The 26,297-nt window shown below is 38.3% G+C and overlaps 1 protein-coding gene across 1 annotated transcript in view; it reads left to right on the forward strand.

The window, feature by feature from the left end:
- The first annotated feature begins 22,159 nt into the window (after positions 1-22,159).
- The window catches only part of LOC122178910 (myelin basic protein), a 105,597-nt gene continuing 101,459 nt past the window's right edge, over positions 22,160-26,297 (forward strand). Inside the window, exon 1 of the mRNA XM_042869464.1 lies at positions 22,160-22,178. The gene's annotated coding sequence lies outside the window, so the exon portion shown is untranslated. The remainder of the gene's footprint in view (positions 22,179-26,297) is intronic.

A 26,297-nucleotide genomic window follows, 5' to 3' on the forward strand; every position in this document is an offset into this window, starting at 1 on the left:
TGTGACTCAACACAGCCCAACCTGTGGCCACCCTCTTCCCCATACCTCCATGGCACTGTCTCTGCCTCACTGAGCACCCATTGCACAGCAATATCCAAATATCGGTGTGTTATTAACACTGTCTGGCCTGAAACCAGGGCACAACGAGGGCAGTGCTTGCTATGCTGACTCAAGTGATGCAAATAATTGTATGCATTTTGATACACTGGCTAAACACTGTTCTGTGAATAGTGAAAAATAGGTAGCCTTGCTTTCTGTTTTGATGTGAGAATAACTTCCAAGACTGCTGAAAAAACTCATCAATATTTTGCTTTAGTTGAGATTCCATTTTCCATTGATATAAATGGCCTGCACATTTTCAGATGGAATATATACAGTTGCTATCAGATATTTAACTCAAAAATCTGATTATGTCTCTGTATCAGACTTATATAGACATATCTTACTAGAGAAAAATAATCTTTGTTTCACAACCACACCTTATTCATGTCATCACTTTTGGCAGTACACGCATTTGTGAACAATTGTTTTCAAGGATGGAGCACAAATTTCATCAGAAATCTCTGACAAACATCCTGTGAATTCACTAAGAATTGCAACCACTTCCATTGAACCAGGTTGATACATTACTTCCATAATACAAGGTCAGCTATCCTCCTAGCTCTATGTTTTGTTTCTCTCCTTTTTAAAATGTTTTTATTAAAATATAAAAAATAAAATAAATTTTATTACTTATATATATAAAAATATTATATATTTTATATGCCGCCCAAGACAATTCCTCTTCATTGAGTGCGGCCAAAGCAAGCCAACAGGCTGGATAGTCAAGGTTTAAATGTAAGTGCTGCACAGCAGACTTGATGATGCAGTAAAACCATGCATGAAGTTGCATGGTTCATATCACCAAGCTTAGAAAATCTCCATTAGAAGAATGAAAAAGGTAATTCTAAATTCATCCGCAGTAACACACAAGCAAGTTAGAACTGTCATTGCAATACCAAAATGGAAATGAGAAAGCACTGCCACTTGTCCTTTTAGGTCTATCTACGAGAGTTATTACAGTTCTTTCTCATTTTTAGAAATGCATGACATTCAAATTGTGATCTCACTTTCCTTATTTTTGCAGCAGGTTTTTATTAGATTTGAGATAGACCAGATGTGCTGTTTGAGACTGAAATAGGGACAATATGGAAGTTTCTTGCTAATGCTCATAAATAAACTGAGAAAGATTCTAGGAGAGTAGTTTTCAGTCATGTCCTCTCAGAATAACGCCATGCTGCAGAAAGCACTGTGCTTCTCTGTAGGGTAGGGTGACAGAAGAAGCAGCAGCAACCTCTGTTTGTGCAGGAAATTGTTACCTCTGGCCATGAGAAAATCTTGTAGTTATCACTGTCAGTCTTGTAATCTTGACTGCTTTTCTTGTGGGCATACAGTGTGCCGGTTACGTGGGATGATAGTTTATATAACCACACTATATTTGTTCACGGAAGCGTAGTTTCACTAAGTGAGATTGTGAAACCCTATGGGCTAAATTGAATCCTTCTGTTCTCAGTTGTACAAGCACAAGCTAAGTCAAAGAGACCTGTCCTTTCTACATTCAAAATGTGACACTGGAGATGTCGACATTTCAGACTGGGTATCTAAATTAATTGAAATTTCTGGCTTCTGGCTTCTGGCTTTATGCTTCATGCTGTGAAAAATAATTACAGATTTGTTTCTGTCTTTGTATCCTATAAGAGTTTGAGAAACATCCTTTACAAGCTGCATTTACAAGCAGCATAAATATTCATGAGGAGATAAAAAATTCTGCTTTTAGAACACCATATCGTAGATGTGATAAATAAGACATAATAGGCATTACCTGCCCTTTAGTAAAGAGTGGGTAAAACCAGCCAAAACAGTGAATAGTTCTCTATTTCTAGAACGCTGTCCAGTCTGTTTGCTGAACAAGGCGTGGGTTCTGATGGAAGATTTCATTGTTATGAGAGTGATAGCCCTCATCCTTATATTCCTTAATTAGATACCGAGTTAATACCTCTCCATTCTTTGTGTAATAGATTTTGGAAGCATTAAGTATTCAAGGAATACTGAAGATCTTGTAACACAGTAAATAACAATCAAGATAGTGTTCTCATTTCCTTACACGGCATTCTTAAAATAATGCCTTCGTTCGTATCACCTAATGATACTCTTAAAGGAAGAGGCAGAGGAACATACACATATGTTACTGGAAAATGTAATAGCTTTGTAGTGTTACACCATTCCTTCAATTTTTCTCCCTGTTCCTTCTTCCTGTTAACATTGCTTTCATATCCATCCAGTCGTATGTTGTTACCTGTATTTTAGGAATGTTACCACTGAAAATATATTTAGGTACCATAATAAAAATATAATGAACTTGCAGAAAGTGGTTTGCAAGTTCGGAATTCTGGCTTTTGCTATGTAATATGTTCTCAAAGGTGCAAGAATTTCACCAACGAGAACAAAAAGAGAATTATGAGGAAAACTGTGGGGAAAAAAAAGATACACTGTACTCATACTTAGAAGGATGGCTTTCATTGTTAACTTGCTAAATTTGTGTCAAATTCAGTACTAAAGTATTGCAGGAATTGCTGGAAAAATAATTACATGCCTGAAATAAAAATCAAATGCAGAATAAATATTTAAGGTAAAATCAGTAGCAAACATGCAGAAGTGCATTATAAATGCTACTTGTAATAATATGATCCAACATTTTCCTACTTGCATTCAGAAAAGACTGCAAGTATTGTTCTCAGAGCTGAATTGTTACCTGAATTCTGACACAAATTTGTAATATTCTTTTCAAAATTTCTCACAGCCTAAGAATTCAGTAGTGTCTCCTTAATTCAGTTTTGTCAAGTTTCTAAGCTATTTTCTACTTTCAGTTTCAATACTGTACTTCCCCTTTCAGATGTGACAACAATAGCTGTTGTGAGCTACACAGAGATCAAAACTAAGAAGCTTGTGATTGACAACCTGGCAACATTGTGAACATTTGTCATCAGTCTGTAGACAAAGCCCCTCATTTCTGTGTTGTAATAGTTCATAAAAAATAGCAGATTCATTCAACACAAAGAGTAAAGGAAAAAGCTGTAGGGTTGCATGAATATTCAGTTACTTGAAATTGTTTAAAGCTAATAAGTAATTACTTAACTTTGTATAAATTTATGTCATATTTGCTAAAGGTCATCATCTAACATGTAATTAGACTGTCCTGTAAGACTAATATATTAGCAGTGTGTAGCAGATTTCCATGCTTTGCACAGTTTGTAGCTGAACGCATGCCATCTGCATGGCGGTGATGAGTTGCCACGGAGAAGTCAGATTCCCTGACCATAAAATGGCACGACAAGGGCAGCACATGTGCATCAGTGCAAAATTGAAAAGAATTTAGGAAGAATAGGGTTCAGTAATAATTGTACAGAACACTAGTTTTCTTTGTTTTACTAAAGAAGGACAATACCAACACTAGCATTAAGTTCAGTTGCATCTCAGGCAAGTAAGTATAGAATCATAGAATCACCAAGGAGGGAAAAGATCTACAAGATCATCCAGTCCAACCGTCCACCTATCACCAATGAAAAAGTATTTTAATGTTTCACAGAGCTGACATCTCTTTTGTCACATACAAAAACAAATATCATAAGAGAAAGGGCTCAGAGTTGATAAAAGAAAGAGTTAAACCTTAAGAGAAAGGTTTCAGTGGGTGTTGGATGGAAGGCCAAGCCCAGAAAAGGCACACTAGCACTAGATGGCAGAGATGCTTATTTAGGTTGGTGGCACAGAGAGGTAGGAGAACAGAAATGCATAGCAAGGCAGAAGTTACAGCTGCTAATGGAATATAGATGGCTGGGAGAGCACCTACCGCCACCCTAAAGTGCAGTGTGGACACAAAACATTGTTAAAGATTATTGTAGCAAAACAGTACTGTCTTTTAGGGCATTAGCTGTGACATGTTTTATCTGATCAGCCTTCATAAATCATGCCTAAATCAGCTGTTGGATAAAAGACATGTTTCTCTGGATTCTTCTGCCCAGAGGCTTCTCCTTTTTGCTGCTTTTCTGGTAGTTTCCTGCTCTGGGTGAATGAGTGACATTATGGATAATGAATGTACTGACTGAAACTTCTGTTAGCCATTAAGTCGTAATAAATATATTCCTTCTGTACGGGTGGGAGAAGCTGGGTTTCATTATGGGATCAGAAGGAAAGAACAATGTATTAATTAGTATATTAGAAAATGACAGTCAGGATTTCTGGATCTGGTTTCTGCTGCAATATCTTACACAAGTGTTCTTCAAGATATCGACAGAATTCGTTCCATTAGAAGACTTTTCACACTCTCATTTGAATAAATTTAATTTCTATTAAGTTCCACACTAATAGCTGATACTCATCCTTAGAAATATTGACATGTTCATCACTGTAGATTATTGTCATGACTCCAGTGACATCAGTGCAATTCAAAAGTGAAAGTGAGATGGTATTACATTCTATATTCTTGTAATAGGATTACCAAAACACTGAAAAATGGAAATATTCCATTTATAGTGACTGCCTTAGTTTAGGAAAGTCTTCTTTTCTTTATTTTGTGGCCCTCTAAACTTGATGCGTACGCTAGTGAGAAAGTTTTGCAGCTCTTGGCTTCACAGCTGTACTACAGTATTTGCCTCCTTACTGCTAATCTTTAAAGCATTAAAAACTCACGTGCATGAGGATGCATACTTCTTGAACTGTGGAACTTTCTCACAGAAAATCCTTGTGCATACCACTGACCTCTTTTTGTTTGCTTGCTTATATACTTCCTTTTCTGCCTCTCTATTACCTCTCTAGTTCATAAGCTCCCTCTGGCATAGTCATAGTTTTTCATACATTCACTTTATCATTTTCGCTAGAATATATTTGGTTCTCTTTAATCATATTTTGACTGGTAATCTCAAGACAAGAATGCTTTATTGGTTTTACCTTTAATTTTAAACTGTTTGTAAAATATTCATTAAACTACATTTAAGATTGTTTCCCTACAGGATTTTTCTTCACCTTGGAGAGTTACTTCTTAGGTTCTGAAACAATTGACAGTTTTTTACTACTGTCCAGATGTTGCTAAAACACAATCTCATATTCATTGACTCTCATTAGAAACTAAATCATTTCTTACATCCATTAATTTAAATGGTCTTTGGCAAGAGCTGCATATTCCACAGTTATTAATATTCTGCTCTCATATTGCTCATCTCTGAGTGACTGTGACTACCACTAACTATTCTGAGAGGCATATAATTAATGAGAACCAGGAGTGTGCTTGGCTAACTGAAAAAACATTAGAGAAAGAATTAAATGTCCTCTGCTGAGTAATATTATTTTATCTAAGGAAAGGAAAGCTGATGTACCTGGATGTTGTTCATTTAATTACATGCATTCAAAAGGGATTTTGCTTTTCTTATTAGAGGCAGGAGGCGCAGAACATTTTGTGCAATAGTGCCTCACTTGGGATCTTTCCTTCACCTGCTGTCCATTACAGTTAGTGTTTTCTCTCTCCATCCTTCTCCTTCAATATTCCTGCCTACCTGAAGCAAATAAGGTGTAAAAAAAAATGGACAGGAATAAACCTGGAGGTCTAAATTGTTGTGGATACATTTCAGATGAGAAAAACTGGGTTTCAAACTGACCTATTTTCTGTATTTATGTTGAACCAAGAGTCTTAGAAAATGCATCCCCTTTCTTCTATTCAGCAATAGCAGCTCAAGTTATCCTGAAAGTTCTTCAGTAGTCTATTTATTTCCTCCCTGCTGGTATCCAGGCATCTTGGGGGTCAAGATCATTGGGGGTTCCCCATTGGGTCCACCAGGGCAGGGCCTGGCAGGCAGAGTCCATCCCACAGCTGCAGACAGGGCACAGGGATAGCCCCATCCCCAGGCAGTGGGCATCTCCCTGAGATAAGGTCAAAGCCCGGACTGGATGTGGGCCTGTAGTAGGGCCTGGCTGTGGCAATCTGGAGCCCGGCCCTTTCGTGGCCTTGCTGGAGCAGAGTCTGGCTTCCCCAGAACTGATATGAGGGTCTGGGCTATGAGAGAACCCTGGGAATGATCAGGGACCACCAGGGCTGCTCGTGCCTCATGACATTGGACCATGACATTGCAGTTAGAAACAAATTGATAGTTTCAGCTTCTTTCCCACGAAGAGAAAAATACTGTGTGTGTAAACATGAACCAGGAAACTATTTAAATTGCTGAAGATATTCAACTATAAATAACCTTAGTGAGGAAATGGCTTTACACGCTTCCATGCAAATGTTGCAGAGTGTTGACATTAAGGCATGTAGTAGAATGGTGCCATCTCTTTCCATTATGCAGAAGAGCCTGCTAGGTGATAGCAGTCCACTGAATCATGACTGTTTCCAGTGTTTGGTTGCATACCAGTTGCTCTATATTATAGGTTACAACAGAAAAGACACTGTAACCTGACTGAGCGTTCTTTATCCCTGCCTCTTCCATATTCCATAACATGCATTTCTGTATTGCTTGTAATGCAATTAATAAGGTAATTTTATGGATTTCCAATATTTTACTGTTACTATGATCCTAAATGTGAAGGATGAACCAGTTTTCTCAAAACTAAGAGGAATTAATTAGTCACCAGAGCAGATCCTGACTCCTGATACAATCACCACATACTTCAGAACTACTTGTTGGGAAAACATCCAAAAGTAGAACGTCAGAGTGCCAATTTTTTCCCAAATCTTACCCAGAAGGGCTGGATACAGCCTTATCAACCTGCCACAGTTGTATATCACTGAATGTAGTAATAGTAGTATATTGACCATAGAAATAATTTAAAAAAAAAAATCCACCTAATTATTATTAGCCTACAATTCATTTTTTCCCTGTTGATCTCTTTGGAAGACTAGAACAAAATATTTTGTGCCAGATAGTAAACAGTGTACATTTTATGTTGTGTGAAAATAAATTCCTTTTTCCTCTCTTCTCCATTTTCCTCCCCTGTTCTTACCTCCCATCTTCTCCCTTCCCCTCCCTTCTCTTTCCTTAAAAAAAAGCAAAATTGTAACGGACCTTGTCTGTCATTTATTTTTACCTTTCACTCACAATCGTGTAAAAATGGTATTAGATATTGAAGAAAAAACATGTAACATTTTCTAATAACTGTTGTCAAAAAAAAACATAGAACCATGACAATTAGGATACTAGAGTTCTTCATATAATAAGCATTCAGAAATGCATTATACTGTATTTTCCAGTTCATAAATGGGAAAGAATAAACTGAGCTATTATATTATTAATGGCAGCTCTCTGACTTGTACTCCTTCATCTTCATAAATGAGCAAGCCACGTACTAAAACAAAGATCCTTGGTTTTGACTGCTTTATTCTGAAATGCGTCTTTTCTCTGCCCCCCATTGCACAGCACTCAAAATTAAGCTGGGAACCTTGTTGGATTTCATCATCTTTGTTCACACAAAGTACTCAGCAATATGCACCTTATGCTAAGTGCTGTGCAGGGATTTCTACCTAAGAATTTGTTCCTTCAAAAGTTTCAAATGGCATATGGGAAATCTTGCAATTGTCTGAATTAATTTTTCTGTATTTTTTGAAGAGTGGCTCATGTTCCCTGCCCACACAGGTTTGTGCATGTTTTTCATTACCGCTTAGCCACTGTGTGCTACAATATCTTTCTCCTAATTTGAGCCCTCAGCCAGTAGTTAAGGATTATGTAGTGCATGATGCTTTCTCTTTGCCATTGACCATGTGTTCCAGGGAAAATTTGATTATAAAGAGTCATCTGATTCATTATATTTTTCTATTTGTAAGTTCATTTCTGCACAGAACACTACAGTTTTTCAAGATCTGGGGATGATATCAGCAAGCTCAAGGGAAGAATTGAAAAAAGCAGTAGTTAAATAAAACAGAAGATATGAGCATGGGTTGTTTCGTTGTTTTAATTTTGCCCCCAAATACATTTTGTGTAGGACTTTGATTTGTACAGTTTGGATGAGTTTAACTGCAAATTCAGATGTGTGCCCAAACTTTATTCAAAAATAGGTATGACAAGTTAGTTTCAGTAAGTTGTGAGTTTTCTTTAGCCACAGTCACAGATAAATTCCAGTTGTCTCTTATCTTGTCTTGTTCACTGAGGCTATTTTTCATCTTGCATGATGGTTATTACTGTGGTCTTTGACTCTGCCATTATAACAGGCAAATATAATTCTGACAGTTTCTTGCAAGCAACAGTAATTTAAAAATATAATAACCGATACAATCTTGGAGACTAAACATTAACTTAATGATTACTTCATTTTAGCAAATGATAGAGAACACAGAAGGAAAAAGTTTCTTGTTTTTTGTTTCATAGCAGCAAAGACATACACTAAAGCCTGTGCTTCCAAACAAGTACAGAGGTAAAGGCCAGGGGGACAGAAGTACAGATCCAGAGTATGGATTCTGATGATATTACAGAATCAGGAATATAGATAAATACTGAATGGGATAAATATCAAATGGAGAAAATACATAAGTATAAAGTTTAAATGACAGCTGAATATAGAGATTTCCCCATTTTTTGAATGAAATGCAACCTTCTTATCTCTTACTTCAGAAAGTCTCCTGCCTCCGGGATTTGCATCATTCCACAGCTTAAAAAGGAGAAGATACCAGGAGGAAGCAAGGACAATGCATTACAAAGCTTTTGGAAATGGTCTGCTGCACTGGTTGATGACGCTGTAGACTTGGTCGTGAAATATTTATGCTTTATCTGCTATTCAGTTTTCCCTCCAAAGTCATTGAGCAGCTTGTGGAGCGTGTGGTTTTGTTCTATTTTTTTTAAACATTAGTTCAATGATGTGAAAACGAGTAACAATAATGTGATGTTTTCCTTGCAAATCTGAAATTTAACTGACTGTTCCCTGATGTCCATGGCACTAGTCCTCCACCTAACTTGCATGACTGAAACACTGTGTTTTCTGTTACCCTCTGACTATGGATGTATGTACTAAGGAGAAAGGATTTTACTGAAGAAACCCAGTATATAGATTTTCTTAGGTAAGCAATGTGATGCTTTTCCATAGCTAAATTAAATCATGCTCAAGCTCAATTATTGCCGATATAATACGTAAATTTACATATAGTGTGTAAATGATATTGTTGATGTAAAATGCAAGTCCAAGTATTTACTCATAACATCAAAACCAGCACAGTATCACATCCTTATAAAATGGTATACATGCAGAAATGAGGTAAAACTTTGTCTGCTGTACTTAAGGTTATACAAAAGTCCCTCTCCCTTATTTTCATAATACTATGTCTGTTTTGAGAAGTTACTGTTTAGGGCTTGGGTTTTTACCTCATGTCTCAAGTTCCTCCTTCTCAGCAGCTTCCACCTGAAACCTTGCTGATTACATCTTCATTCATCTTCTATGAGTGAAATGCCTTCACAGAGCACCTGCAGGTGTGCTCACAACTCAGCCTCCTCCCCTTCCCACCCACGTTAGCTCTCCTCTCTTCCAACCCTTCAAGGACATTCAGACAGACCTTTTCCTTTAAAACTTCTATTAATCCAGTCTTATGTGGAGTATGTTCGGACTATTCTTCTTAATGAAGATCAGAACTGTTCCCCTCCCTCAATATGTATATACAGCTTTGTTAGCCAAGCGGTTGCAGCCTGTTTATATCTAGCCAGCAGACAGTACTTTCCTTGAGTAAAATTTCTTTTACCTTTCTTTAGGGACTGCTTGTCATATTTTGGTGTGGAATGTACATACACAACAGGTTACATTCTATATCAGTTTGTATACTAAGACCATAACTAATACACCTGCATATCATTGTTGGTGAAGGCTGACGGCCTGCTTGGATTGATAATGCATTTTGGTGACTGCCCTCTGACTTCCTACTCCAAAGCATACAATTGTACATACCAATGGTCTTAGGATAGCAAAGCTTTGTTGTTTTTAAAAATGAACAAACAAACAAACAAAAAACCCTTAAAATAATAGTGTATTAGGAGAGGTGTAAGGCTAAGTTGTTCTAATAATGACAATAATATGATGACTTCCGATCAGGTTAAATACAAATATTGAAAAATGCATTATAAAGAGTAAAATCAAAACCATGCTGGATGGATGTAATTCAGCATTGTATTTCGAAAGTGCAAGTAGCAGATTTGCTCTGAAATAAAGCCAGCAATGTTGAAAAACTGCATAGAATAGGAAGACATTGGTTTTCAGACCAATGCTGAAAGAAGCTGAAAGAAAAATCGATACCAGGGATTGTGATGATGCTGTCTTCTAAACGGTCCTTGGGGTTTTCTTTGAGAGCAGCATAAGTCACCTACTTTGAACCACAATACCTGGAAGAATTAAGCTCCTTACAATGTAAGTGGCTTAATGCAAATTTGAATTTTTTATTGTTGCTGCTGTGTAATTCAATGTATACGCATGAGCCTTCCCGCTAATGAAGAAAGTTTTGATCAATGGCTAGGTTTGTTAATTGCCTCTGTGCCAGGGCTCTGACAAGAGCCCACTATTTTATTACATGAAAGATGTCTCATCTGATATGTTCATTATCTCAAAAGTGAATAATTGTATGAGAATTTCTGTTCAGTTTTCTTGACAACTTGAGATACTTATCCCAAACACTTGTGACAGGAAGCCTCAACCAGAGACTTTTTCATAAGATCTCAAAATAAAAATGGAGAAATAAGGAAAAAAAAAAAAAAGAATTGTTGCTGTATCATTTTTTTATTGCAGTCAAAAAGCATTGCCAACATTTACACAACTTTACTGTTAAATTTTTGTGTTATTCTGTAAAAAGAACAAATTTTACAGTGGATTTGGGGGAGGGTAAACAGTTTCATGATCAATAAAAATAGTTTTGTGCATCAAAACAGCCGATGGGCATGTCAGGTGCTAATAGTTTCACATTAACTCTGTGAGGGGCATCATACTGCTTTCTTTCTAAATGTCTTTTTCTGGAGCAGAAATTGATTGAGGTAGTGCTAGCAATAAAGTATCTGTCTGCCTGGTATTTGATTGTTTTCCTTGCAGTTGAATCATCAAAAGAACCCTGGCTTAGAAAATGTTGTCAGTTTCTGTAATGGAAAAACTATTTTTAGAAAGAATAATAGAAAAAAAAAGTTATTTTTCTGAAGGCTATAAATAACTCTAAAATTAAGTTTTTTCTAAACCAAAACATTCCTTTTTTCTCTTGTGTCTCCTGAATCATCTACATTTATTTCTCAACTACAGTGTATTTCTCTTCTTTTAAGGACAGGAGAAATAAAGGAAGGCATTTGGACCTTTTCATCGATGAGACTGCTTTTCAGAAGGTAAATTACACCTTTTCTTAATAACAAAAAAAGTCCAGAATACGTCAAATGACAAGAAAATCTTTCATCACTTGCCCCAGAAAAGTCTAAGATACACTATTTTTATCTCTTTTCAGAGTAGTTCAATCTGAAGCCTGCCATTATAGCTGAAAAGTTAATTTTCAGTCTCAGTGGAAGCTGGACATTGAATTGGGCGTTAGAAGCTAAGGACGTAACTCACAGCCTTCAAGTGGAATGACTGCAACAGTTTCTGCAGAAAAAGGCAGGTGGCAGTGCTATATTAAATAGTCTTATAATCAGGCAATCAGGCAGCAGCACTCTCCCAGACCTATTAGTTCAACACTTCTTGAACAGTTCATGCACTTACAAGAGACTCTTACTAAGACAGATCCATGTACAAAGGCAATTTCATCTATCCTGATGCCTCATATAGTAAAAAGTTGCAATTAATGTCATTGTTTTTAATGGGAGCATTTCTGGGAAAAGTACTTCTTACCACAGTGAGAAGTTGCAAGATCCAACCATAAAGGAAGCTTTTTCCAAGTGCAGGCGTGAGATAAAGGTGCACTGTGTCAGTAATTCTCACTACTATTGGATGGAGTAGAAATACTTATTTTCTTTTTGATCTAAAACTTAATGTATGGTGGGAGAGAGAGAGAGAGAGATTGACCACACAAAAATAATTTTTTTTCCCAGTGTAGTGTTTTGTGAAATTAGAAAGTATTATTCTTTTAATGGAGAAAAACTTAATTAATAAACAGTGCTGAATGAGACATGTGCAGTATCTATAAGTATTTGTTTATGCTTGATATGCTTCATTTTCAGCTAGTATTTCACTTAAACAGCAGCCTTCTGACAGAGGTTATTGCAAAAATTCTCTTAATAAAAGGATTTCCAGTTCATAACTACTACCATTGTCCTAAATTAAATCCCTGACAGCGGACTGAATGCTGCACATGACAGAAAATTCAATTCCTCTCCCTGAAGAGCTTAAGGTCTGATTTAGCTCCCATCAAAATCAATGAAGATTTGCTCATTAACTTAAGAGAAGGGGGCTGATTACGTCGGTTCCAGTTCTGACTTCAGGATCATAGTCACATACTGCTTTGAGTGGGCAGTTTCAGTGAATCTAAGCACAAGATGACATTCAGCAAGCTTCTTGCAAGTGGAATATCTACTGGAAGCACTTTTTCCTCCACTCAAAAAGATGCTTTCAAATGAAAAAAGTAGAATGCTTTGGTGCCATGCTCTGCATTCAGCACATACAGAGGAAGATACAAGATGAGGTGGAAGAGATGCTGCTCAGCTTGTTCAGCCATCAGGAGCAACAGAAGAGACCTGATTCTGAAAGGCGTCCTTTAATTTTTTTTTTGCAGTTTAGTTTCAATGGAACAACAGCAGAAACTTATCCTAGGAATCTATTATTGCTTATGTTTATTGATTTTTTTTTTTTTAAAGGCACGCATATGATTTGGTAACAGTGATTTAGGTAAATTCTCTCCCTTTTTATAGGAAAAACAGAAACCAACCAACAGCCGTGAACTAAATGTGTTTGCTCATTGTTAAAATATGTTGCTTGGTTGTTTTGTTGTTTTTTTTTTTTCCATCTGTCTGAAAAGTAAATTGTATTGGAGCCCTTTGTTTGTGCCAAACCAGCAGGAGGTAGGCATTTTCATTAAAAATGTAGAAGCACAGAATTCTTAAAGATTTTTGTGAACTACAATCCCACAGCATGAGAAACTGATGTAGTCAAAAGAAAGTAAGAAAAAAAAAAAAAAAAAGTGTACTAGCTGTAATAATGTTTCTTAATGTCAGGATGAACCCAAAGTAACTTTGTACTAAATGCTTTTTGCAACATGAAAGTAAAAGCTGGTTACTATTACAAAGACTTTAAATGTTAGACAAGACAGCAGATGGACACAAGCAGATGGGAAGGAGTATAAAGAGACAGGTCACAAATACTGTCCATCAGTTTGCCTGGCAGTTGTCTCAGTGCACCAAGAGCTTAACTATAGTCGTGCTTTGGGTGGGTGTAATTATTTAGGGCATGGCTGACTGAGTGTTTTTTGTGGCCTGTTTTATTTTTTTATTTTTCAGTTTGCTTTAAATGTAAGCATTATTGCAATTGAAGGTATTAAAGCAACTTGAAGCGGGATAATGAAATAGCTCTGTAGATACTGACAGGGAGAATCAAGGGCACAGATAATCCCACAGTGTCATTGCTACTTTACTCTCTAAGGATTTGTGTCACTTTTATGCATTCAATAAGCAAATAAATGGCTTCAGACTATCCTGTTTCCTAATATACTCCCTCCTTAATTGTGATATCAGAGAACTTTAATTGCATGAAACTTTGCTGGAGGTGGTGGGTTGTACGTCACCTATAAAACCAAAGATTTTAATGCCAAGAGGCACCCTGTTTAAGGGTCTTGTGGCATTAAATATGTACCTGATTTAACTTGGATTGATAGGTTACTACTGCCAGCAAATAATATTTTACTGTAATAGTCTTTCTACAGTAGAACACTTTAGTATTCTTTATTCTGTAGTATGTCCTTTCTGAAAATATCATTTTTTCATAGTGTGAGATCCTGACATTTGATGTAAAAATTATGCACCAGCTACATTACTAATAAAAAAATACAACTATCTTCTCCTGTTCTGGACAAGTTGGTAGCTCCAATACATGTTAATTTACAATAATACCTTCATAAAAATTCACTCTGAACAAAGTCTAAAACAGAACAGTAAATCATGGCTATTTCCAAGTGTACTGAATAAAATATATTTTTGCTTGTTTACCTTAAAACAACTATTTTTAAATTGTTTATCTAACTCTTCTAATTACATGTATCTGAATTTTGATACTGTGTATGTATAAAAGACTTTCTGATTTTATTCAGGTTTTCATGAACTTGATAAAAAATTGTAGAAGATAAACATAGCCATGGACTAAGTTCACTTTTCTATCAAAACTGAAATTTAATGCAACGAAAATCAAAGGTTTATGAAACGTGAAGGAAATACTATGCAAACTAATAGTCAGTACATACAGTACTAACTCATTAAGGATGGCTCAAACAGTGCTCCTTTCAGGAAAGTATTTCCTTGGCCTAAGTCTGAACTGCAGAAAATTGTGGTCTAAAATAAAAATTCTTACACTGGTATTTTCACACGAGTAGTTTTTGCCATTGGCAGTTTTTCAGCTGAGGTTCATTTTTCCAATAATTTACATTTATCACTGTATAATTACAACCTGCAGCTATAAATATTGGCCTCCATGGGTTTTATTGATTCAGAAAGTTGGAGTTGAAACTTTAAGATTTGACTATGTTTATGGAATTATAAAATACATTACATTTTATTAACATATTCACAGCATTTTTAAGTTCAGTGACTCATTGAATTTGGCCATTCCCTAAGGGAGGTGCTGATGCCACTTTAAAATAAGTTATCACAAAAATAACTTGATCAGTTTGATTCCCATTTTTTATGTTTCTTCTTGGAAATTCAGTGTTGCACAGACAAATCACAAATATCCCTGTTTTCCATTCTAAGTGGTTTTTTCCCTTGAAACGTCAAGTTTCCAGTTTATATCATCTGTCCTGGTGATGAGCAGATCTCAGTATTTCTAAAGCTGTGTAAGCTGTACAACAATGGAGTAAACTTTGCTATTTCTTTGTTTGAGAAAAAGGGCATTCTTCCAAAACGCTGAACACTGCATGCTTCATCACACTAATCAAAGATAGCACACAGCTACTATTTTATGAATTATTTAAATAGCTAGTTCTGCCTCTCAACACTGTTGTTACCCGTCTCTTTACTGGCAATCCTTGCCTGTAACATGGAAGGGTATAGCATGCCAATATCCTAATGTCTTAAGTTTCATTTCCGTACAAAAACCAACATCCTTATTTCATCTACAAGCAGAAGTGGAGCAGAGATACCGTATTTGTACGCAGTATTTTTCTTCCGATGTTTAGCCTTCCCCTAATTTTGATATCCAGATTTAAGAAAACAAACCCTCAAAAATCATTTCTATTCAGGAAAAAAAAAAAAAAAAAAAAAAAAAAAAAAAAAAAAAAAGGCAAGAAAGATTACACCATGATAATCAGCTCTTTCAGCTAGCATTACTACAACACTCTCCTAGACTTCTGTATGACATTTAACAAAAAGATTTCTTGTCAATATATAGTATTTAATCCTTTGGCTGCTATTTGGGCCACTTTATGTTGTCTCTGTAAGTAACATCAGTTGTGGTCTGGTGCCATGGCTGCATTCCTTACCTCAGTAAGCATTATCACTCCTGCTTTGTCCTCGTAGGGATATTCTGGACTACCAAAAAGATTATGCATTCAGTAAAGAGAGGCCTATGTAGATTAACAGCTTGCAGGATCATTGTCCAATAAAGGTTATCCACTTCTCATGTCACATGTTGAAATACAGCTGAAGAAAGGGTTACGAAGCTGATTTGAGGTCTCAAATGTATGTTTTACAGTAAAAGATACAGAGGTCAGTCTACTTGAAGGTTAGGAAGAGATTTGATGAGAAGGGCAGCAAAATTGGAGAACAAGTCCTATGAGGAGCAGCTGAGAAAGCCAGGATTGTTCATTCTGGAGAAGAGGAGGCTCAGGGGAGACTTTAATTGCTTTCTACAATTACTTGACAGGACGTTTTATTGAGGTAGAGTCAGCCTCTCATGAACCGTGATACTCTTAAAAATTGTGATACTGTCAGTCTCATCTTTAAAGATACTGCTGACATCTATGTTTTCTGGACCTGCTGGTGATGCAACACCCTGCAAGGGTGTTATATCCTCGTTTTTAAAAGCAGGTGGAAATGGCTTCCTCTTCTTGTTCACCCTGACTTTGAAGATATAGACTTTGAGGGAAGGAACATTGCACACTGCCAAATCCAGCTAAAGTCAGTAGCAGAACAAAGTTATGTGCACTTCATTAACATATATTATTTAACAGATGTGGTTGACAGAATTCCTTATTTACATTGTGCTAGCTGCTTAACCTGCTCAGACTGAAAGAAGAGATAAGAGTAATTAGTATGTAGCCATGTATGAAAAGAAAAATGTAGTGAGGAACAAGAAGGTAGGTCAAGCAGATATGTGTCCTGTAATCATGCATTTTGCATGGATTTATATTGAAAAGTGCTTTTTGTTTTGAAATCCCTCTAGATGATGCAATAGGAAATCAGGAAAATGGAATGATTTTCCATTTTGTGAAACTGAAGCCCAGCTGCAACTTGTCATTTTTTTTGTACTAGAAGAGGAGACAGTAGAAACTGGAAGGCCTCAGCTCAACTATTAGACGTTTTTGCTGTTTTTTCTATGCTGATTCAGCAGCAGCTGTGTTCAGGCATTCTGGAGTACATTTTATTTCTGAGACTGGTTGGCTTCCTCCCATTGGAAATGCTCTGAATAGCAATAAAGCAGCACTTTGTAGATGTCTGCCCACACAGTGACTACAGCTTTTTCTCTCTTTAGCAGTAGGAGAAAGTGTAATGATGGCTATCATGTTTCAGATTTACAGAGTATGTATTACTTAGCATGAAACCAATCTAAGCACACATGACATTTTTTCTGGAAATAAATATATTTCCTCTGCATGCTGTGTTTAAGTTTCCAAATGCATTGAATTTAGAAACTGGGTGATTCAAAATCTCACACAGCACACATACTAGCTGTTGTGGATTTTCAGTTCCAGAATCACAGTTTCTAGAAAAAGTATACTGTCATTATATACCATATACTTTAATGTATCTTCTGTCTTCCTTATAAAAACTAATTAGCAGATTTCAAATAGCAGAATCTTATGATTACCTGAAAAATCCTTTAAAAGTTAATACATCGTGGGCATCAGGCAATTGCTGGTAATTACTTTAAATGCATTTTTATATTCTACATCCAATTACTCTTATGGCAATCTTTCACCTGGGGAGCTGCAAATCACTTTTTAAACTGAGCAAAACACATTCTTCCTTCTTTTTTTTTTTTTTTTTTTTTTTTTTTTTTTTGTCATGAGGAAAAGGAAAAAGGACTCCCAATTGGACATCTTTGCATACAGCATTTCCCAATTCAGTGAGACGGACGGGAGGCTTGAGCTTTCAGAAATAAAGCTTATTTCTCTTAATGGCTTCCATCAGACCTGCATTAGAAATGAAGAAGCACTTCGGCACACTGCTGCTTGATCTGTGAGAATGGATCTCGGAAGAGAACACATCAGCCTGCCCATTTAGAAATACGTATGCTGAAATGCATTCTATGGGCTCTCACAGAGAAATTCCTGTTCTGAAGAACAAGCTATACAGAAGCAAAGGTGTAAGAAGTGGAAAGGGAAAATGAGCAGCACTTCAAAGGAGATAGAGTACTGTATGCACCTCTAAAAGTCAGCTTTCTGCTAGTGCATGGAAACCTTTAGTACATGTAGTTTCAGAAAAACAAGACACACATCTATAATACAGATGTATGTATGTGTGTGTGTGCACTTACAAGTATTTAGTGAGAATGCAGACATTAATTTGGAGAAGAGGAATTTACACACAGGCTTGCTTTCTGTTCATTAGCAAATTAACTGCACACATCAGGCATATTTTCTTTATGAATTAAGTGCTGGTGAAAAACAGAAATGTGGTAACATGCTTAATAGCACTCGAACACATCAAACATTTCTGATTGACTTCTCCAATAGCTGGAATGTTTGTGCTAGATCAAACAAAAGAGTAAATATGGCTTTTATCATAGAAATAGACTTTGTTTGACCAAGACTGCAGCAGCATATGAGATCTGTTTGAAATATCCTGTCAGATGATCAGTTTTACAGAAAATGGGGTTATCAGAGGCAACAATTAGATGAAGACAAAGAACTACAAAATGGAGAAAATGAGTTTGAAAGTCCACCATATTCTGCTTCACAGACCTGTGTTTCCAAAGCTGCCTTTTGATTCTTTTCAGAAAACAGAGTATTGTTGGTGTCATAAAAATGAAGTTTATTTCTTGAAAAATGCTTTGTAATTTGAAGATAAAATATTTAGGTAAATATTTCTGAACAAAAACTCATGTATATTCATTCTTAGGTTATTCGTGCTCTACAATGCAATATCATAGATCTGTTAATAACTATTTCTGTAAATGATTACTTTTTTTTCCTCATTCAGGCATAATACAACATGTTATTTGCAGGGACTTCCAGTATCTACTAAATCATCATTTCACTGCTGTCTTCATCCAGTAGGGAATCACAATTTATCAGGAGGAAGATTTTCATTCCAGTGCATATGGAAGGCCACCTGCCTTATCCATGAGTAGTAAATACTACGAATTCTGACAAGAGTTCTGAAGAGGGATTATCCACTTATGACTGCAGGACATTTCATTGATTCTCAAGATTAGCTTCAGAAACTTGGGCTTTTCCACTGGCCCTTCCACAGGTATTTGTTGAAGAAGGACATATTCTGAAATTTTTTTCTGCCTATTTGGTAGAGATCTCTTAATGGCCACCACAGCCATACAGAAATTCTCAGCAACCAATTTTGGGATTTGACAATGACTAAAGCATAGCTCCCAGTCAGTGACAGAACTCTGCTTCTGTATATAGGTGTTCTGTTGGAGATTACTCAAATAGGCCATCACAGAGCTGACATTTTTATACTGAAATTTGCTTGCAAAAACTCATTCTAGTTCAGCTTATAGAAGTATTCTTAGCATTGTGTTACTATTTTCAAACTGTTTCAAATCTGTTTTTGTATCAAATTTTGTTTCAAATACAAAGTGGATTTATGAAATACAGCGACCTTGCAGGTCTTCAGAACTAATATTCAATTATAAGACTTAAATGAAGAAGTTATCACCCAGAGTTCACTGACGTTTCATTCATGAAAAATTTTACTTGAGATCATAATTGGATACAGATGTATTTCCTCCACACTTAATGCTTGGTGTGGTGAATCTTGCATCGGCAATCACCTTTGTCTCACTGATAGCTGGTTCCTCCTTATAACATTTTTCCATTTGCTATTTTCAGTTTTTGAATAGCCATTCTTCATCTTAATTAAATAACATTCTAGAATTTTAATTAAATCATTCTTTGAGTTTATCCAATAGTGATCTCATTACTCATTATCAGGCTTTCATACTCGAACTATAGTTTCCCTGTGAAGTCTAATATGTTGGCCAACCAGGTCAATTGTTCCTCATTAGTAGTAATAAATGGCTAATTCAAGTACAAAAACATAAATAAATGTTATGCAAATTCTGCTTTCATTCCATTCCCACTTCTTCACTTGTGTAAAGGAAACTTGACTCAAGCAATTTTTACCAGACTAATCTCTATGGGATTTCACTAACAAAAAAGATTAATTTCCCTGTCTCACCCATCTTTACCACTTCCGTTTATTCAGGTAGAGCTCTCAATAGAGGACAAGCACCTCATAGAACAGAGGTGAAATAATGTGGGGAAATATTTTTTAAAATGTGATATTTTTCTATTCTTCATGCAATAGGAAATAAACAGAATAAATGGCACTGACTTTGTGGGCATGGACGTATAAGTACTGCTGCTGAGTATGCATACACACATGCTTTCTTCATGAACTTTTCAGGAGCTGATACTCATTAGTAGCAGAATCATAAGGGAAAAATCAGGATGTCTAAAGCTGTAGCTACAAATGCAGCCCAATGACTCTAGTGTTCTTGCAGAAGTATAACTTTAATAAGTGTGTATACTTCTGCCTACATGCCACGAATTCCAAGAGAAATAAGGGAAGCTGCAATCTGAAAAGTAGTGTGATGTTCAACGTATTAAGAGAGCTGGTGCAGGCATGCCATATCACAGCTGTAAAAAGGCAAGGATTTTTCAAAAAAATATTTTTTCTTTCCACATGTGATACGACAACCCACAACACTCTGCAACTGCAGCCCTCCTCCCACCTTTAGGCCTCAATAAAGTAAATGTGCATAACTGCGTAGGCTCTTTGCTATGACTTTATACTTTATTGTCTTAGAGTGCTGTCAAATGAGAATTTGGATTTAATTTTACATTCAGATTTTATATAATAAGGGCAGAGGTGTTTATTTGGGGACTGAAATTCAGCATTGCCTTTCAAAGTTGATAAACGTCTGTTTAAAGATGTGACAAATATGAACAGTTATCCTTTAAAACTATGCATAAAGCCTAACTATCCAACTCCTTTAACATGCCCCTCAAATTTCCATGAGAAGAAAGTGATATTCTTCACAACTGAAGGAGTGTGGGGAAAGAGAGCAACTCAAAGTAGTGTTGCCCATCCTTTAAATATGGAATTCCCAGACTTTTGAGCATGCATACTGCTGATATTCCATCTATACTTTTCATCTGCAATCCTTCCTTATACCTATGATTATTTTTTTTAACCTCGTACTTCAGTGTTCTAAGAATATAGCATTCAATTTGGTAGCCTTCATATTTACAGTAATAAAGGCACACACTGCAAACTTCTCACTGTGAGGCATTGCTTGTAGGAAGTTCCCTTCATACAGTGAAAATATTTATCTAAATGACTGCTCATCTGTAAGAGCCTACAGTTTATAAAGTGGCCAAAAATATTGTCTAAAACCTCCTCCATCTTCATAGATGAGAAGCAAGCCAAAAAAGATTTGCATATGGAGGAATTAGTGGGTAGTTAACATAATAACTCTCCGTCTGCTGAGACTTAAACATGATGCACTTGACAGGTGCAATAGATAAACAGAGAAATCACAATGAGCCCCCCCCAACAAAGACTTGTTTAAAAAAATAAAAGTAAAAAAAAAAAAAATTTAAATGGCAAAAAAAGCCCTATGTATAAATTTACTTCCTATTTTTGCAGAAGTAATCTGTAATATGAAGTATATATATATATATATATTTAACACTTGCACAGGATGGAAACAAACGTGACTTGTCCAAGACACTCATTGATGTGAACTTCCCTCCCAAATTCAGGTGAAATTAAAAGGGTAGTTTCTCTTTCTTCTAGGATACCGAGCACCCTGAGGGTTCATGCTTTCAAACCTCTCCCCATAAACATGCCCTAAGTTTGACTGTGACACCAAGCCACGGGCCAGGCGGGTTTTACTACTGGGAGGTGAGGCCTGGTGAGGCAGAAAGTTACGCCAACGGTCTGTTCGACCAGGCACAGCACGGAGTTACATTCGCTGGCACACGACTTTGATTTTTCTCCGTGAGGCTAACTGCCGTGAGCGAGGGGTACCCAGGGCTGTCACACCGCAAAGGGCAGCAAGCTGGCAGGCGGCCGCTATTAGCCTCCCGCATCCTGAGACAGGAACTCCCACACCCCAGGGGAAAGTCGGAGCCCTAGGGGCAACTCCGTGCTTCCCCGCGGGGCTGAAGGGGCTCATCCGCCCCGGCTCCTCCCGACGGAGCGAGCTGCGGGGCACGGCGGTGCCCCCTCCCGCTGCCTCTTCCTGGTCGGAGACTGCCGTACGCGGCAGGGAGCGGCGCTGCAGCCGCCGGGACGCACCTCCGGCACAGGTAGCGGGGGCTGCGGCCGGAGAACAGAGCTGAGCGAGGGAAGGGAGGGAGGGCGCGGGGCAAGGAGGCGGCGAGACGGTGACCCGCAGGCACGACACCGGAGCGCCAGCAGCGAGCGGGAGGAGTCGCTTCGGACGGAAGGGAGCCGCACGCTGCGGAGCGCGGCGCGGATCACTTCTCTCGGCCGCCAGCCTTCCCCCTGCCGCCAGGAGAGAGTGGCTGCCCGCCCGCACCCCATCTGCCCCCGCCCGCAGCGGATGCAGCGCGCAGCCCCCGGAGCGCCTCAAGCCAGAAGGAGACGCCGGTGCGTTCCCGTTTACTGCTTCGCTTAGGTTTATTATTGCTTTTCCTTCCGGCGGGGAGTTGCGGGAGGTGGTGCGCTGCGGGGAGCGGACCGAGCGGCTCCCCCGGGGCGGTTTGAGCAGCGTTTTGACTTGCTGCTGTTCACCGCGAGCCCGGCTGAGTGCAGGAGGGGCGGGCGGTGCCGCGGGACACCCGGGGTGTAGCGCAGCGCAGGTGGCTCCGGCACAGCAGGTGGCTCCGGGCTGCCCGCCCGCGGGACAGGTACGCGGGGATGGCCGCCGGGCGCGGCGCGGGGCTGCTCCCCGGGCGTGGGGCTGCTCCCCATGCGGGGGCCGTGCGTTACACAACCACCCCGGGGAGGGGGGAACGCGTCCCGGCCGGCAGTGGGAGGCCCTCGCTCGGCTCCGTGGGCTTCCGGTTTCACATCGCGGCCGTGCCCGGAGTTCTGCAGCTTGACAGCGAACTTCTGCTTTTTAACGTTAACCCCTCAAAGGCGAGCTGCTCGGCAGGCGCCGGCGGCGGGTTGAGGAGCTGGGCAGGTGCTGGCCGTGGGGCCGGTGCTCACGTCTCTCGCCCTTCTGGCCCGGTGTCTTTTAAATGATCGTTATATGTATGTATATTTTTTTTAAGCTGCCGTACCCTTGGTGTGCTGAGGCCGTGCAATTTCTACGTAGGGTTTGGCAGTGTTTAGAGTAAGTGTTATCAGCGTGTTTGTGGTGCTGCCGGCTGCTGGGTTACCAGACTGCGGTTTTGGGGTGTTTTGTTCTGTTAGTATGTACGTGGGGACTGGTGGAAAATCGCTCCGTGGTTTATCCTGGAAGGAATGTAAACGCTTGTCTTTGTAGTTTGGAATAGGTTATTCACGGCAGTATTTCTTGTGAGCATCATATTGATCCCTCAGAGTACTGGGGCTGCATTCGGTCTGCGTTTGGTTTTTGTAAAAGAACGAGGAAGCGATGAAATGGTATGATGAAATTACAGCATTTGAAAATGCTGGAAGCATTCTTGTTGAGGAACTGATATTTTCCCTCTTCTTATTTGGACCAGAACTGGGTCTCAAATGGGTGGGGCTAACAGAGTGTGTATAACACTTTTTTGTTTTTGCTGTGTGTTGTTTAGTTGTTTTTAAAATGCTGACATTGCGAAGTATAAGGCTGTGTCTGTGGAATCGTAGAATGATTCAGGTTGGAAAAGACCTCAGCCACCTCTACCATGCCCACTGACCACGTTCCTCAGTGCCACATCCACATGGTGCTTCAACACTTCCAGGGATGGTGACTCCCCGCCTCCCTGGGCAGCCTGTGCCACTGCTTCATGGCTCTTTATGAGAAGAATTTTTTCCTAGTATCCAACCTTTCCTAGTACACTCTCCTAATACACAACTGGAGCCTCGCTAGTTCCCAGGCAGATAGACTTAAACCATAAATTGCAAGGTGATGGTGTCTAAACTGTTGTCTGGAAGGATGACAAAGTGCTTGCTGTCATTCATGGTGAATAATAACAGAGCAGGAGAGCTGTCTTAAGGTTTGTGTTAATAATTTGTTGATTACTGCTGGCAGCTGAGCAGGAAATAGACTTTGATGGACTTGGAGCAGTCGATGATGACTGGTGTGAGCCTATCATAGCTCTCGAGCATCATGGATTTTTTTACATTGGCTCTGCCTATATGCACTGTGAATTACTAAAAAAACACTATAGCAGGATATACAACAGCCTTCTGGAGCAGGCAAGAGCAGATGCCAGGGGAAGGCCATGCTAGGGGAAGGCTCACAGGGACCTCTGACCAGGCACTTGTGGCTCTGAAAGTCCCTTAGGTGAAGAGTTGTTGCCTTTGTATTGGACAAATCTTTGTCTTTCTGTGGGAGGTTTGAACCCATTTAAGCTTCTAGTAAGAAAATAGGGAAGTACCTATTCCTATGAGGAAGTAAGCAGTATTACAAATGTTACAGATCAAATGGGACAGTTGAAAGTCAATTTCTGGTTAGTAAAATCCAGTGCATAGGAGTTATATTAATGCATGTTAACTTACTGAAGAATGTTCACACACTGGGCTATGAGATTATCCATTTAAGATAAATTTTGGTATTTATAGTAAACAACAATAAAAAGTAGTGTTATGCTCTTACAGTGCATTATAATGCAATGAATTCAAGTTTGTTCTCACTGAGCAGAGGATAAATTCAAAGTTGTGTTATCTTTACTGGGTTTATACTAACTAGACAATTAAAAGCAGAACTTGAGCATTTACATCATTTTAAAACTGTATTGTACATTAACAACAAAAAAGGTACACAAACTTTTCAAGTCCCAGTTCTGATGATAATAACTATGAGTGAGATAGTGGGTACTTATAATGTGTCTGGTCATTATCATAGTGATAAACTTTGGTCCACCACAGACCTTTATAATAGGAATTTTAGGAACTTAAAAATGATTTTATGTTTTTAGTCACATAATTTTGTGCATTCATGAAAACTTTATTGACAATCTTGTTCTTGCGTTGAGCTTTACTCTTCATTAACTTGTTCTCATACAACATCTAGATTTCTGGTCAGCTGAGGCCTTCCATCCTCTTGGAAGACAAACCTGTCAGAAGTACAATACCAGACTCAAGATATCCTGAACATACAGAGAAGAATAGTGTCTGCTTTCAAGGCATGGCAGCAACCAGGGCTTATCACTGATCACCTCACAAATCAATAGTAGAACTAGGGCATACTTCCGCTGCTTTCCAGCTTTCGCTGCTTTCTAGCTCTGAGAGTTGGAGAAGATGAGTGTTAGTGGGGCACTGGATTAGAAATGAGCATGCATGGAATAGTGGTAGGCAGAAGAGCAGCTTGGCCTAGGGGAATGCCATTGAGCTCTGTGAGCACTGCTGGGAGAAACACAATGTGGAAAATTGATGCTTGAGTCTCAGTATTGCTGCATATGCACAAATTTCCCGTTTGTTCTTTTTGTGATGTTTTTATTCAGTATTACGTATAAATTATTCGTAAGATTGAAATAGCCACTTCAGTTATTTATTCCATCAAATAGGACATATCATTATAGTTTAGGCTCTAATTTTTCTGCTAAATGATTGTTATGACTAAAGAAACACTTTCATTATAAAATGTTGAGAGAATACAGGTTAAACTGAAACCCCCATCTTGTACTTGCTTGCAGCATAAATAGCAAAAGTTGTAAGTATTCAGATGATACACTGCCCATTTTCTGTTTACTTCTTCCCTGCCAGAAGGCAGTGATGTGAAATAGATATCAGAAAGTTGAGCAATTTGATTCAAATTTTTACTAACCAAAACTAAACTGAGTTAATCTTGATGAATACAAGAAATTTAAATAGTCAGCAAAACATACTCAGAATTTATGTGGGTGAAACCTGGTGTTCCTTGCCATAGGCACTGGCAGCCTGTGTTTGACAAGGGAGGAGTCTAGAACGTTTGCAATCCAAGACTCCAATCTTGCATAGAGGTTTAAAGTGTAAAGTCTATCACAGATTAAAGGATAGCACAGTTTTCTGGTGAGGTGCCCAGTCCCATGGTGATGTTACCTAAACACTGCTGGCAGCAGTAGGTCAACAATGTTTAGATGCAGTTTTGATACAGCCTACTGATACCACTGTATGAAACAGGAGTTTCCCTGCTTTCTTTAAAATACTATGATGAAGATGGCAAGTGTAAAAGCTGATTCAGTGCTCCAGATTTGCTAGGTGCTACCAAAAAAAAAAAAAAATAAAGAAAAAAAATAAAAACCCAAAAAACCCAACAAAACAAAAAGCCAGCAGAATGCCTTCATTTTTGAAGAAGCCTGAATTTATTTATGTATTTATTTATTTAAATGTATAAAGTAGAAGTAACAACCAACGGAAGAAGGATCAGAAAAAGGATACGTGCTCTAGTGCTTCACTGCTCAAATATCTGGAGTTTCAGACAGATAACTCTGGAATCCGGTACTGTATTTGCTTATTACTTCTATTAATAGCCATTTTCAGGGGCACCCAGCCTTCTGCATAAACTGCTTAATTTGAATCTAATTAGATATTGAGTGTAAAATAATCAAGTTAGTCTCTGAGAGACTAATCCAGTTGCTCCTGATGCCCGAGGCAGTAACTGGCTTCAGC

Source organism: Lagopus leucura, unplaced genomic scaffold (genome assembly GCF_019238085.1).
Source record: "Lagopus leucura isolate 7727_CA_CO unplaced genomic scaffold, USGS_WTPT01 Super-Scaffold_100002, whole genome shotgun sequence".
NCBI classification, from domain to species: Eukaryota; Metazoa; Chordata; class Aves; order Galliformes; family Phasianidae; genus Lagopus; species Lagopus leucura.